Here is a 13,660-nt window from a genome sequence, read left to right as displayed (position 1 = left end):
GCCCCATCCCAGGGAGGGCCTGGGTGAGCCCAAAGGAGGCCTCCTGGGTGGGACTCCTGCCAGTTCCATCTGCACGAGCATCTGCCACCGCCTGGGAGTCGCCAGCCCCTGCAGCCCCTCCAGGTCCCACTGCAGACGAGGTGTGAGATTTATTCCAGGGTGGATGAACTGCCTGGGGCATGCTGCAGCCCGGCAGGGCACACACAGGCTGTACAGAGCCCTGCTCTGCTAAATAACAAGTTGACTGAGCAGAAAGCTGCTTTGATCCCGTACAGGCACCAACAGACCTGCCACAGTGCCCTTGGAAGATTTTTCAAGGGAAAAGAGGAGGGAAGGGGGTGCTGCAGGGGTGCCCCAGCCATTCCTGGTGGTTTGGGGCACCACCTGGTGCTTCCCCAGTTCCCCGCACTGTAACAGCACTGATGTGCTCCCAGGCAGCTCTCAGCAAAGCAACACAAGCACACAGCAACAGTTTTCAGCAGCAGGAACCTCACAAACACTGTGCAGGACCAGAGGGTGCAGGGCTGAGCTCCTTGGAGAGGGCAGCAGTTAGGAGCCCTGAACTGGTGCCAAGCCTGCAGGGTTCATCAGCACCAGAAGCAATGCATGTGTGCAGGGTTGGGAAATAATCTGGGAATTCACACAGCTGACAGAGGGAAAAAGATGAGGGATGTTTGTCCCTTCTCCTTCCCAAGCAGCTCCGGGAGATTTCCCAGCTGCTGGCAGCTGTGGATGCACCAGGAGCTGTGTGCTTCATCCCCAGGTCCTCCCCACTGCTGGGCTCTGCTGGTGGTTGCAGGCAGACCAGAGCGAACCCAAGGGATCCCGTCGGGTGATCTCCCTACCCAGGCTGCAGCTGAGGACATACCGTGATAAACAGCGTGGTGAAATGGAAGCTCTCCTGGGGAGTACGGGCTTTACGTGTGCCTTGAGCATGTGTGAAAATTAGCAGTGTACCATGGAAACACACACGCAGGTTAATGTTAAGCCCGTGCTTGGTGCTCTAAAGAGAGGAGCAGAAAAACCTCTCCCATGATCTGGGTGCCCCACACCATGACCATGAGCAAGGAGGAGGACAGGCCACCCTGGTCCCCAGGGAGCCACCACTCACACCCTGGGGTGCCCCAAGCACCTCTTTCCTCCTCTCCCTGACTTCCCCCAGGAGCCCAGAGAAGCACTGAGACATGCGAGGAGCCCCTCAGACACCTGTCCTCCCGCAGAGTTGGGCAGGCTGCTGAGCAGGTGCCCTTCTCTTGCCTGGCCACCTCCATACCACGGCTCTTCCACGTGCATGCCCCTCCGTGCCCTCCAGAAGCAGCTCTCCTTTTGTTTATTTTAGCTTAATCCAGCTGATTTCTGCACTGCCGGGGCCTCAGAAATGCCTGCAGCAAAACCCCCATGCTGCACAAGCCAGCAAAACCTCAGCCGGAGCCAACCTGCCGCAGACACTTTGAAGAGCATCTCATGGGGCAGCCACAGCTCATAACACCGGACAACGTGCACAGGGCTGCCCCTTACACCTCGTGGTCAGCCACCCTCAGCACTGAAGCTTCTGCTTGCAGCTTCTCCCCAGGATTAACCAAGAGTCACTCCCCATCCCAACACTGCTGGGTTTCTGCTCTTTACAGGAGCATTGCGGATTTGCATTACGTTTCAGAGCAGGTTTGTTTTCTCTCTTTGCCTTACCCCCTGGGAACAGACGTGCTGCTTCTCAAGGACAGGGATTACCATGGAAGCAAAGCTCAGCTGCAGGTCTGAGTCACCAGATCGGGGTCGCAGCCTTCCTGGGAGCAGATTAATGCAGGCAGGTGGATGCAGAGGATGCAGTGAGGCACGGCTGCAGGCAGGGACTGGCCACCCCACGCAGCTGGTGCCACGGCCCCAGGCAAGGCTCCCCACTTCTCACCTCCAGGACATATCCTGCAGGCAAAACAACGTCTTTCCTATTCGACCTCAAACCAAAAGCCTGCAGGAGGGTCATTTTGTGCTGGAAAGGGGATCGCTGGAGCTTGGCAGCTGCTGTCAAACAGCTCAGCTCCAGGCACCTGACACAGTGCAGGGACCTTCGCAGGCAGCCCAGTGCCAGGGGGATTTGTGCAGGGCACAAGCACCAACCATGAAGCCAGAGCCAAAAGCACACTATTCCGAGCTGAAGGGAGCCCCACACTGATGTTACCCAATGGCCACAAGGGCACAAAATGCATTTTGTGATAATTGCTCCCTAGGATAGGGAACACTGCCACGGCACAGCACTCTGCAGGAGTCAGGGTGCCTGCACGAAGCTCTTACCCCACGGAGCTGTTGAATCATAACCATCACTAAAAAAACACACTGCCTGGTGCTGTGCCACAAGGCTCTGCCTCCACAAGCCCAGAAGCTGCACCAAGGGACACAGCCACAGGGACCTCGTGTTTCAGCTCCATTGTCCCAGCAATGCCAAGGGGAGGGAGCCAGCACAGCCTTGCAAAGCCCAGCAGCAGAGGACGCAGCCTCTGGTTATCAGCAGCAGGCCTGGGACCAATGTTACTGCCCCCACCTTCACTGGGCACATCCATGCCCTTAAAGAAATGGCTATTTCAAAAACTATGATTTTTTGTGTTTTCAAAAAAGGAAGCTATTCAGTAAATCTAAATCAAAGCATGCATCCCTGACTTGAAATGAAATGACTTAGAAAAAACACATAGAAATAGGGAGTAAAGTCTTCGCCCCATCACTCTGAGAAGTTAGGAACAAATTCCATCTCTGATACAGAAAAGCACACCGAAAGCACCAACATTTTTGGGATAGGAAGGCCAGGATGTTTAGAGGCAAAGGGTCTGAGTGTGCCCCTACACTGGTACAAGGGATCTGGCCAATGCACCTGCACCACCAGTGCTCCCAGTCACCTGCAAGAGGAGAGGGGGCCAGAAGTGGGTCTGAAAATGGGGCTACGAGTTTGGGTGGAGCAAAATCCACCTGAGAGAGAGGAAAGGCAGGAGAGGAGGCATGCAGACAAGGGGTCCTACTGGGAGACAACTACCTGCAGCATGAGGCCAAAGCCCATGCAGGGAGCACAACCAGAGGCAGGGCTGCAGGCAAGCACCCTGCACCATGGCTCGGGGAAGGGCTGAGCACCCAAAATGGAGCTTAAATGGGCTCTGGGGCAGGGGTGTGGGTGGAGACCCCAGGTGAGGCTGCTCAGGTCTGTTACGGCCCATTTGTGCTCTGGAGGCCACCCCTGGTCCTGTCCCACCCCATCCCAGTGCTGTGGTTCGGGTGGTAGGGCCAGAAAAACTTCTACTCAGGTTGAAGTTCTCCCCAAAGTGGGGAAGCAAGGGGAAAAAAAAGGTGGTTTTAAACGATGTAAAACATAATTGGAGCCCTGGGAGAACTCCTAACAGCATCTGTCAGACCCATCACTTCCCTGGGAGGGCGGCACTGCTTGGGGTGTGAACTAACGGGGTCGGACAAGTCCTGGGGACAGCCCCACAGGAGGGCCCTGTGCTTGCTGCATGGGGAGCAGAGCCTGAGGGAAATACCCCTGGAAGCAGGCTCACAGTCTGTGCACTTCAGCAATGTTTCCAAACAAAATTGGAGACGTCTGTACATCACTAGAACTTAATAAAAATAAAGATTCTGTGCATTAAAGGATGGAAAAAGTGGCCTTTTTTTTACCAGGGTAAGGGTTTCCTGGCACCTCACACCCCTGACCTCACCCCCTTGGCACACTCATAGCCAATAACCACAGACCCAAAACAAGACAGCCCTCCCAGAGCACCGGTGCTCCTCCACCCCTCGGCGTTTCCATTTCACTCAGTGCAAGGTTTGTGCTGGTGCCTCCGGTCCAACCGGGGGCTGCTGCGGGGCACACACCTGGGGGCAGCCCTCGTCCATGCAGAGCTCCATTTCCATGCACAAACTCCTTCCTTTCCCTGATTTCATAAAAACCTGCATACAGATGACCTTCTAAAACATCAATTGCTACAGCAAAGGAAAAAAAAAAAAAAAAGGATATGAAAGGGCATCTTTATATTATTTCAGACTTTCCTGATGACTACACACACACTCCACAAGGACAGCTTGGCAGTACTACATCTACAGGACATAACCCTTTGGCAGCTCTTCCCATTTCTCCCTCTCCTACCATTATTTGTAACAACAACAACAAAAAATGTACACAGCAGCCATCCGTGTCACCTCCTGCACCACGCTGCTTTCCTGCTGTGTCCAGTTCCCCGGTCACCCAACAATTTCTTTGTAAGTGCTACACGAGCCATGGGAGAGGAGGTTTAAGCTGACGGTGCTGTATGTCCACTCAGAGGTTATGCAACGGGATTAAAGCTCCTCCTGCTCTGGGGAGCGCAGAGGATTTGGTTTTGACTCAGTGGCTGCAAGCTGGAGGGGGCAGAGCCAAGGCAGGAAGAAAAAGAAAGAGCGCGCTGCTCCTGGACATCCTCGTAGCTACTCAGTGGAAGAGTGAAAGCCTCCAACCAGCCACCCATGGAGAGGACAGAAATGTCAGGGAAACCTTTTCGGAAGACAAGCTAGCTGCACACATTGTTTGGGCAGGAAAACCCGGGCACAGGCGGTTTCTCAGCTCATTACGCAGATCCGCAGGTGTGCTGCTGCTGCTTTGTTCCTGCACCTCCAGAGGGACGGGGATGGGGCTTTGGGGACAAAGCCTGGGGAGGAGGAAGGGCTGCTGGGGACACAGGGTGACCCCGAGCGAGGACACGCTGGCCATGAGCAAAAGGAGGCCAAGAGGCAGAAGCAGAGAGGCTGCACAAGAGCTTTCTGGAGAAGAGCAACAGGAGAGGAAGAGCTGGGACGTGTTAAACCCACAGAGAGGACCATGACACCAGGAGGCCACAGGAGCAGGGAAGCAGGCTCGGTGGGCACGGCAGCCTTCAGCTTCACCATCCTCTTCTTCTCTCCGATCTTATCACCTCAAATCCTCATGCACAAGCAAACGCGGAGCAAATCAATGTCCTGGTGGTTCGGGGAGTTCGGGAACCTTTTGAACAAGATACAGGGAAGGAGGGGAGGGCAGGGGAGGAAAGCTCACAGCGGCTGGCTGCTCTGCAGGATTTGGTGGCCACATTTGCTTTTTTTTTTTTTTTTTAAATAAGAAAGCAACAGAAAAGAAACCACTTCTGACCTTCCCAGACATCAGCCTGGAGAAGAGAAGGCTCTGGGGAGACATTATTGAGACCTCCCAGTGCCTAAAGGGTGCTACAGAAAGCTGGGGAGGGACTCTTTGTCAGGGAGTGAAGTGATAGGACAAGGGGTAATGGCTTTAAACTGAAAGAGGGTAGGTTTAGATTAGATATAAGGAGGAAATTCTTGACTCAGAGGGTGGTGAGACCTTGGCACGGGTTGCCTGAAAAGCTGTGGGTGCCTCATCCCTGGCAGTGCCCAAGGCCAGGCTGGATGGGGCTGGGGGCAGGGGGCCCTGCCCATGACAAGGGTTGGAACAGGATGAGCTTTAAGGTCCCCTTCAACCCAAACCCTTCTCTGACTCCATCCCACAGAGCTCCTCAACAATCTCCTTCCTGAGGACCAAAGTTCCTGACCTCAAACCAAAGCTCCTGGTCTCCAGGAAGCACCCTGGGGTGTCACACTTCACCCAGCCCTGAACCTCCCCTCCCGTCCCCTGCTCCCCACGTACCCCAACCCCTGCTTGCTCTGCTCTGTGCCCCCAGGCCCCGTCCCTCCTGGAGCACCAACAGCAGATGCCGTTGGGTTGAGCTCAAACCCTCACTTCACTGAAGCCAAACCCTGTGGAACCGATGTTTTATCTATATTAAAGGCTTAATAAGGTTTAGCTAGAGGGGAATTTTTAAACGGATTTCATTTAAACCTGTGCAAATCCCCACACAGCCACTCTTCAATCAGTTCAAGTCTGCTTTACAGCAATTAAACTTAATTACTGAATTACAGTGAATCAGCACAAACCAGATTTGAATTGGTCTACAGTGCTTATGCAGAGGAATCTGTGTGATTAATTTAAAACCAAGTCAAAAACGTGCTAGTAAAACTTGTGTGACAGTGAGTGGGGACAAGTCCCAGAAATGTTGGCCCTCACTGTCCCTAGTAAATAACCTCCTGTTTGCTGCTTCATTGTCAAAGTAATTTAACAGCAAGTTCTGCAAATTATCACACTCTGGGGCCTTGTGTCCAGCACCAGCTCTCCAGGCATCTCCCTCTGTTTGTTTTGTAGGGTTGCAAATGACAACGTCAATGTACACGAAGTGTCTGCAGGAAAGGTTTCTTACAAAAGGAAATGTGATTTCAGCGTTTGGGGATGGAGCAGCTCTTTGATGGGAAATGGCTACTTCCGAAACACCTCTGTCGCCTTCTTCACTCCTGGAAGTCATCTCACAAGCACTGCTGCAGCTTTGCCTCCCCTGCAGCAGGCTGGTTGTTTAATGCCTGGCAGAGCCTCCGCCAGAGCTCTTATTTCAGCAACGTTTGGAGCGTCTCGAGTAATGAGGGAAACGGCCGGGTTAGCTTTATCTCCTGCTGCCGACCTGCACATCTGGGAGAGATTACAGCCTGAAGAATAGCACTAGGGCTGCCCAGGCTCCCATCCCGGGACTCTCATTTCAACAACCAGACCAGGCCGTCCTGCGAATCCCCTGCTCCTTCTGGTGATGAGTCAGCCCCTTTGGGTTAATCTAACAGCGCTGATAAACTTCCCTGTAACGCCACTCGAGGCCGAGAGGGAACCTTAAACCTGATATCACCGAGATGTGTGAGGCAGGGCAGACCTCGGGTGGCGCACCCGGCTCTTAGTCACTGCAGGAAGGCACCAGGAGGAGCCTGACCTGTGCCAGCAGCCACCCGGCGCACCATGGATCCCTGCAGCATGGCAGCAAAACGTCCTTTGTGTGTCCAGACCCTGGGGACCTCACGTCCCAACACCGGGGCTGCCCCATCAGCTCAGACCATGGCACCCAAAAGCACGGCTCCCTTTCTGCCTGCCTTCTCCCGTGCCCATGCTCCCTGCTCTCTTGAAGCCCCGTGTGCCAGGCAGGGCTCTGTCTCCACATGCAGCAGTCGGTGCTGCAGCTTTTGACCCCAGCAGCCCCACAATTCAGTCCTTGCACTGGCCAAACTGATGGCTGCTTCCTTCATCGCAGCAAATAAAATCAAAATAAAATCAGAAGACAATTATTGTAACCTGGCTGAGTTTCACCTTGAACAGAGCTCCCAGCAGACCCAAGCAGCAGGAGTCTTCAGCAGGGCTGGAGAAGAGCAAGCAAAAGGGGCAACCTCCACGTAAGCCAAAGGTGCCCAGAAAACATCTTTCCGTGGCCTTTGCTTTTGCGCGCCCAGAAGGGGATCTAGCACCCAGGTCTCTCTTAGCAGAGGAGGCAGGGCAGGATCCCACAGCCTGCCGCAACTGCACCTTCGAGGCAGCGATGATGAAGACGATGACCATGACAACATGCTGACTGTCATTATTCATGGCACATTGCCAACCCATTAGAAGAAGGTAGTGGCAGTTACATTTCTCTGGATAGGTGGAGAAAGAACGTCCTTCTCCCACCAAATAATGGAGAGTAAATTGTCCTGGGACAGAAACATCCTGGGGAGGGAGTCTTCCAGTAAATCAGGGGCACTGCTGCCTGCCCAGGAGGGTCTGTAAGCAATACAACCAAAAATCAACACTAAGATCATTTTATGGGCAAGTTGAAACGTGAACATGATAAACATAACAAGCCTGTCAGGAAGCTGTCCTCTGCAGAGCCCTGCTGTCTGACTCAGAGCGGGCAGGAGGGAAGGAGCAACTCAGCACCGTGGGGAGCACGGAGCAGCAGGATGGGACCGGCCTCCCCACAAGGAGCCAGGGTCTCTGCCCCTGCTGGGTCTCTGTGGTTTTGTGCCCCATGTGCTTTATCAACAGCCCTGAAGGCTAATTGGCTGGGGAAGGGCAGGGAGTCAGATAACTTCATTTTCCAGGTGTGATAAGAGCCGGTGACTTCACTCAGGAAGCAATCATATCTTGCCAGTGTAAAGGCTTGGCTCGGGTCACTCCCTCCTCACCACGGAGGCACTGTGTTATCACATCCCTGTGAGCTGGGGGACGGGCAAGGATCCTGAAGCAACCAGAAGCAGGCTGCAGCCATTTCCCAACAACCTCCCAACAGATCTTGAGCTCACAGGAGACCAGAGGCAGGGAAAGCAGCTCCCTCCCACCTGCGTTTCTCAAGAGCACAAGGTCTAACGCAAGAGATTCCCTGTTGCACAAACATCTGGCAAAGGTGCTGCCTCTGTCTGAACCTGTCCTAACACGGGGAAGCTTTCCCAGCCACGTCTTCACTCAACAAGGCCAAGTTTTCCCCTTTTCGACGTGGTTCACCTCGGCTCAAATACAACCTGCCTGGCTGCACTTAGTCTGGAGATAAACGAGCTCTCCGCAAAGCGCCACGATCTGTCCTGATGTTAAAGTTCATTTGATAGGGACAAATATTCTGGAGGTCCTAACCTTGACCCCATGCATCTTCAGGCCTGGGGGACCCCAGGAAAAGGGGGAGGAAGGAGAGGGAGGCGTGCGGGGCCCCCGCACCAGGCCAGCCCTCCCAGCCCTGCGCACGCCGCTCCCTGCAAACAGCTCAGAGCGATGCAGAGAAAAACCAGAAAAGAAGCATTTCCCAGACTAACAAGCTGACATTTCACAGCCAAAAAGCACTCCAATTTTCACCTCGGGCAAAACATGTGCACGTTTGTGATTCACTCCACACCCGCGGCTGCCAACTTTCTTGCACAAACTGTGGAACTGTTGCGGTTTCCACCTTTACGGAACTCCTGAACGCTCCCCTGAGCTCTTTATGCTCAGCATTACTCAGAGCTGCTCCCCTCTCCACCCCAATTCCCTCCCCCAAGGTATTTCTGCACATTTGGGTGCCTGCGAGCCTTCAAGGCTCATGGACGTGGGCTGCTTGCAGGGGCTGGACACCCATCGGATGCCCCATAGAGGTGCCGGACGCCAGCTGGGAGATGTCAGAGCCCCCGTGCCATCCAGGCATGCCCCCAGCTGTGCTGGATGTGCCCCTTTTCCATCAGCTCTCCCATCCACCACGGCCACTCAAGGTCCTGAGGCTGAGCCTGGCTCACCAAGAGCAGATCCTGGACCAGAGAGGGGCTGCAGGCTAGGGTGAGGATGGGCACCGATGCTCCATGGGGACCAAGGCAGCTCCTGCAATCATTTACAGGTGAGATCCCGCAGCGGGCACGCTCAGCACATGGGCACGGGGTGACCTGTACAACCATCAGCAGTTATGCAAAAGCCCTTTGCTGGATTTTAAGTTCTCCGTCCCTCTTTTCTCCCCAAAGCTCAGAGTCATCATCCTGCCCACGGGCTGGTCCATGCCTGCTCCTGCATCCACCACCTCCAAGACTGCACTGGAGCATCCCCTACCCACTGATCTGCACCTCCCAGATCAAATAAAGTTTTCTCTCCATCTCTTAGAAAATTTCCTGAGGAGAAAAGTGAGTTTGTTATGCAGAAGAACCTAAAGAAAAAAATATCCCACCAAAAAAACAGCTTTCAGGCCTTCATTACTCATCGCAAGTAAAGCTGAGGAGGCTCAGGCCACCCATGCTCACACCTGCACACTGCAGACCCGAGCAGATGACACTGAGAAAATCCTGGATTTGGGATGTGGGGGAGGTCTCAGGGTTGAATGAAATTGCTGGAAAGGAATTGGTGTCAAGCAGAAAACTTCCCCAGTATGTCTATTAAAAAAAAAAAAAAAAAAGAAGTTAAAAAAAAAGAAAAAGTGAGTCATTTTGAGTCAGCCTCATGCGGGGCTCTGTCTGCGGGGATGATTTGCCTCTTTCATATTTTCTTTTATTCTGTGTGAGTTAACTGTAGTTAACTCAAACACAGACAGCTGGATTAAAACTGAAAGTGAAGTTTTGTGTTTAAAACCTGAGATTTTTTTCAGGACATTTCAAAAAAAAAACAAACCAACAACTGCAACCAAACCAAAACAAAAACAAAGAAACAAAAAAAAATAAACTAATTTATTTGTAAAATACACAAAACCAAGCTGCTGTAATGGCTCAGAACAACACACTGAGCTGACTCTCCTGTGATCAGGACCACACAAATTACCTTCTTTTTAGACACGTACAGGTTGGAAGGCACCAGAACTCCTCCAGCCCAAAGCCCGCTTGGCCCATAACCCAACCTGCCATCTCTCCAGCTTCACCAAAGTGATCACTGCCCTGCTGCCTCGTCTGACTATTAAGAGGAAAGAGGAAAGCTGGAGCCATGGGCTAATTTCCCAGGCTGAAAAAGAAGGGTTCACTAAACTGAAGCAATGTATCACAGAGTGCTCCAAAACTGCCAGGATTTTTTTTTAACCACATACTGCATCCAGCATCACAGTGGGAGAACTCCTTCTGCTGCAAGGTTTCAAGGTTTCTTTTCCTGAGACATTAAAATGTTCTCAGTTTGTGAAAAGTAATCCTTGCCACCTGGTCTTGTATCATAGTGCCACAGAGTGAGACAGCCCCACCGAACTGCGGATCTGGGGGTTTTCATGTTTAGCTCCAGTGGCTCTGTGCTTTGCCAGCTGCTGAAGGGTCGTCCACCCCAATAACCCGGGGACAGCAGCACCAAAGCCAGGCCAAGGTCTCACCAACACGGCCCAGCCCCTGTGGGCAAACTGCGAGCAGGATGAGGAAGGCAGACAGGAGGAAAATGGTGTGGCACTGGAAGGGGGCAGCTCAGGGCATTGCCAGCACATTTATCGGGGCGTGTTGGGGTGGAGCAGGGCTGGCGGGCACCTGGGGACACCCTCACAGCGTCCCCGTGGGACAGGCGAGCCCTGACACCTTCGCACGCCTCCTGGGCCCAGCAGGGTTGGTGCCCACGTCCAGCACCTGCAGCCGAGCGGGGCAATGCAGCCCTCCTTGCTGCCATGGGCTCCACCAGTTCCTTCCTGGAGCTGTGCTGAGGATGCCCAGACCCGTGGCACAGACATGGGCATCCAGAGGCATCCTACACCCTGCCCGGGCAAGCTGCGTGCTCCCAAGGGAGGAGGGCAGCCAAAAACAGGGACCCCACTGGATCTACATCTCCTACAGTTCCCAACCCCTCTCCACAGCTCTCTCAGGAGCTCTGCAGACCCCCTGCCACAGCACAGCTCTCCCCAAAAAGCCCTGATAAGGAACAGCTCTACGAGGACAGAACAAATTCCTCCCCGAGACCGGCGTGCTGCACACACCACGGGGTGCTCACACTTGGTCTCAGCACCTGCAGCTCTAAGGGCAGAGAACATCTTGCTGCCTGTCCCCAGCACTACCCGGTAGGTTTATGGGCAGAGCAGCGTGCGGGTTGCTGCGAGCACAGCCCAGACAGGGTGAGCTCGATCCCCAAGAGCAGGATAAGTGTCCTGGAGGCTGCTGCAGCAATCGCTCATGCTGGCTTTGCAGCAGCACTCCCAGCCTTTGCGACACAATTCAGTGCTCTATCAGGCCTACATAAAATAAATAAATAATTAATTTTGTTTTCTCCTTTTTTTTTTTTTTTCTCTCCCTAGTTTGGATTCGAAGGAAACAAAAAATAATGTAGGAAGTCCATTTGTCTCGAGCTGCTATGCTTTCTTACCATACCTGCAGCAAAACAAATGCTTTAAGGAACCAGCTCATCTCCAAACACCCAGTCATTGTCGTCCAACATCATATCTGAAAAATAGAGGGCCAAATTCCAGACATGCAAAGTCAGTGGAGCCGTTCCTCTCCTGCCATGTCCCAGAGACCAGGACACTGCCATAAAATGTGGGAAAACCAGGGTCAAATGCCTCTTCTCCCTAAACTGCCCAATTCCTATGTTTCAAGAGCCGCTCTCCTCCATTGCTTCCCTGTGGTGCTGTGAGCTGGCTCAGCCACAGTCCCAAGAGCACAGTGCTGCTGGCAGCACCAGTAAGGGATGGGCTGTTACTGGAACTGAGCTTCCATGGCACTGGGCGAGCTGGGTGCTAACCCCCCCGGGAGCAGCAACGGGCCCTGACTTTCTTTCAGAAAGCCACAGGTGAAGGGCACGGGGAAGAGGCACAAGAACCCATCCAGGTGAAGGCCTTGAGAGCCCTGTGGCATGGGAGCACAGCAGCACGTGCATGTTTTTTGGCCAAGCTAAAGTGAAATCCTTGTTGGGGTGTGGGGATCCTTGAGGAGCTCCTGATGAAGCTTGGTTCTGCTCTGTGGGAGCTGCAAAAGCAACAAACCCAGGGCGTCGCTTTGAACACCACAGCCATCACCACCCGGAGATGTCAGCAGTCTCCTGATCATCACACCACACTCAGAGCAAGCAGTTCCTGTGCCGTCTTTGGTATGGCAACTGGTGATGTTACAGGCTTAAAAAAAAAAGAAAAAAAAAGAAAAAAAAGAAAAAAAAGAAAAAAAAAAAAAAAAAAAAAGAGGCAACTGCTCTCCTACGTGCTTAACCCACTTTCAGGTTTGAGATGAGAAGAAAAATCTACTCATTTATCCAGGCAAAGCAACAAGCATCCCTTTAAGTTAAAAAAAGAAAGAAAAAAAAAAAAAGAAAAAAAGAAAACCTTGAAACCTTGCTGCCCATCTCTTTCTTCAGGGCTTTCAACTCCTGTAGAGGGGCAGGGCCATGCACCAACCCATGCACAACCCCAATAAGAAGAAGCCTTCTCCATGCTGCTCGCAACCTTGAACTTGAACCACATCAACCCACGCTCTGCACAGCAAAATTTATAGGCTGGTATTAAGAAGGAGAGCAGACAGAACAAATGAGCAATTAACGGGGCTGTCTCAAGCCCTCTCCAAGCATGGGGAAGGGGCGAGGACAGTCCCACGCCAACCAGGCTCTGGCTGCTGCATCAGGACATTTATCTCAGTACTCCCCATCCTATTCCATCTCCATTCTGGCTCCCCTGCCTGCTCAGCCTGGGCCCTGCTGTAATTTCAGTGGGACGGGGGCAGCAGGGGCCGAGCAAAGCTGGTGCTTGTCTGCATGGGCTGCGTGTGCAAGGAGCACGCCTGCAGCCACACGCCCGGCAGCACTGCAAGTCCCAGCCACGAGCAGCAACAAGCCCAGAGGCCAGGGCACCACTGTTGGGTTGGAGATCCACAAGTCTGGAAAAAAAAACACGTAATGAAGGCTGAAAATCAGCCCTGCCAGCCTCGCACCTCCTTTGTAAAGACACAAGTGTGTAGCCAGCACCCTTCACATCTCCTCTGCGAATGGCTCGCTTTGGAAAATGTTAGTCCATGCTAACGTGTTCACAGCCTGCTCCTGCACAGGAAAGCTCTTGCTGAAGGTGGAAAATAAGCACAGCAAATAAAAAAACTCATGCACAAGTTATTTTAATTAGGATCGGGAATGCATTTTGCTGTGAACACCTCGGTCATCTACACTTAGTGCGCTTTAGATGGCATTGCAGAGTAGTCTTGGACCACACAAACAGATGCCTTTCTGGCAACAATAAGCCAGCAGAAATGCTCTGGAGGACATTTAATGTTCCAAACATGAAGAGCATCCAGTGCAATGGAAGTCCAGTCCAATGTAAAAAATATAAAAACTACACAGGGTGGACACGGGGGCCTCAGACCTGCTGCTTTGCTCTGAAGATCTGGCTTTGGTAGACAGCACAACTTCCTGACACAAAGACTGAATGTTCCAGCTACTGGACGTGTG

General features: G+C 52.8%; 1 protein-coding gene across 1 annotated transcript in view; it reads right to left on the bottom strand.

The window, feature by feature from the left end:
* LOC311217065 (uncharacterized protein) overlaps nt 1-13,660 on the bottom strand; it is a gene marked incomplete at both ends in the record, with an annotated part of 71,540 nt that overhangs the window by 45,165 nt on the left and 12,715 nt on the right. The window lies entirely within an intron of this gene.

This window comes from Netta rufina (assembly GCF_964035555.1).
Source record: "Netta rufina genome assembly, chromosome: 20".
Lineage (NCBI taxonomy): Eukaryota > Metazoa > Chordata > Aves > Anseriformes > Anatidae > Netta > Netta rufina.
The sequence above is the reverse complement of the archived record's forward strand: the minus strand, read 5'-3'. Positions and strand labels throughout refer to the sequence as shown.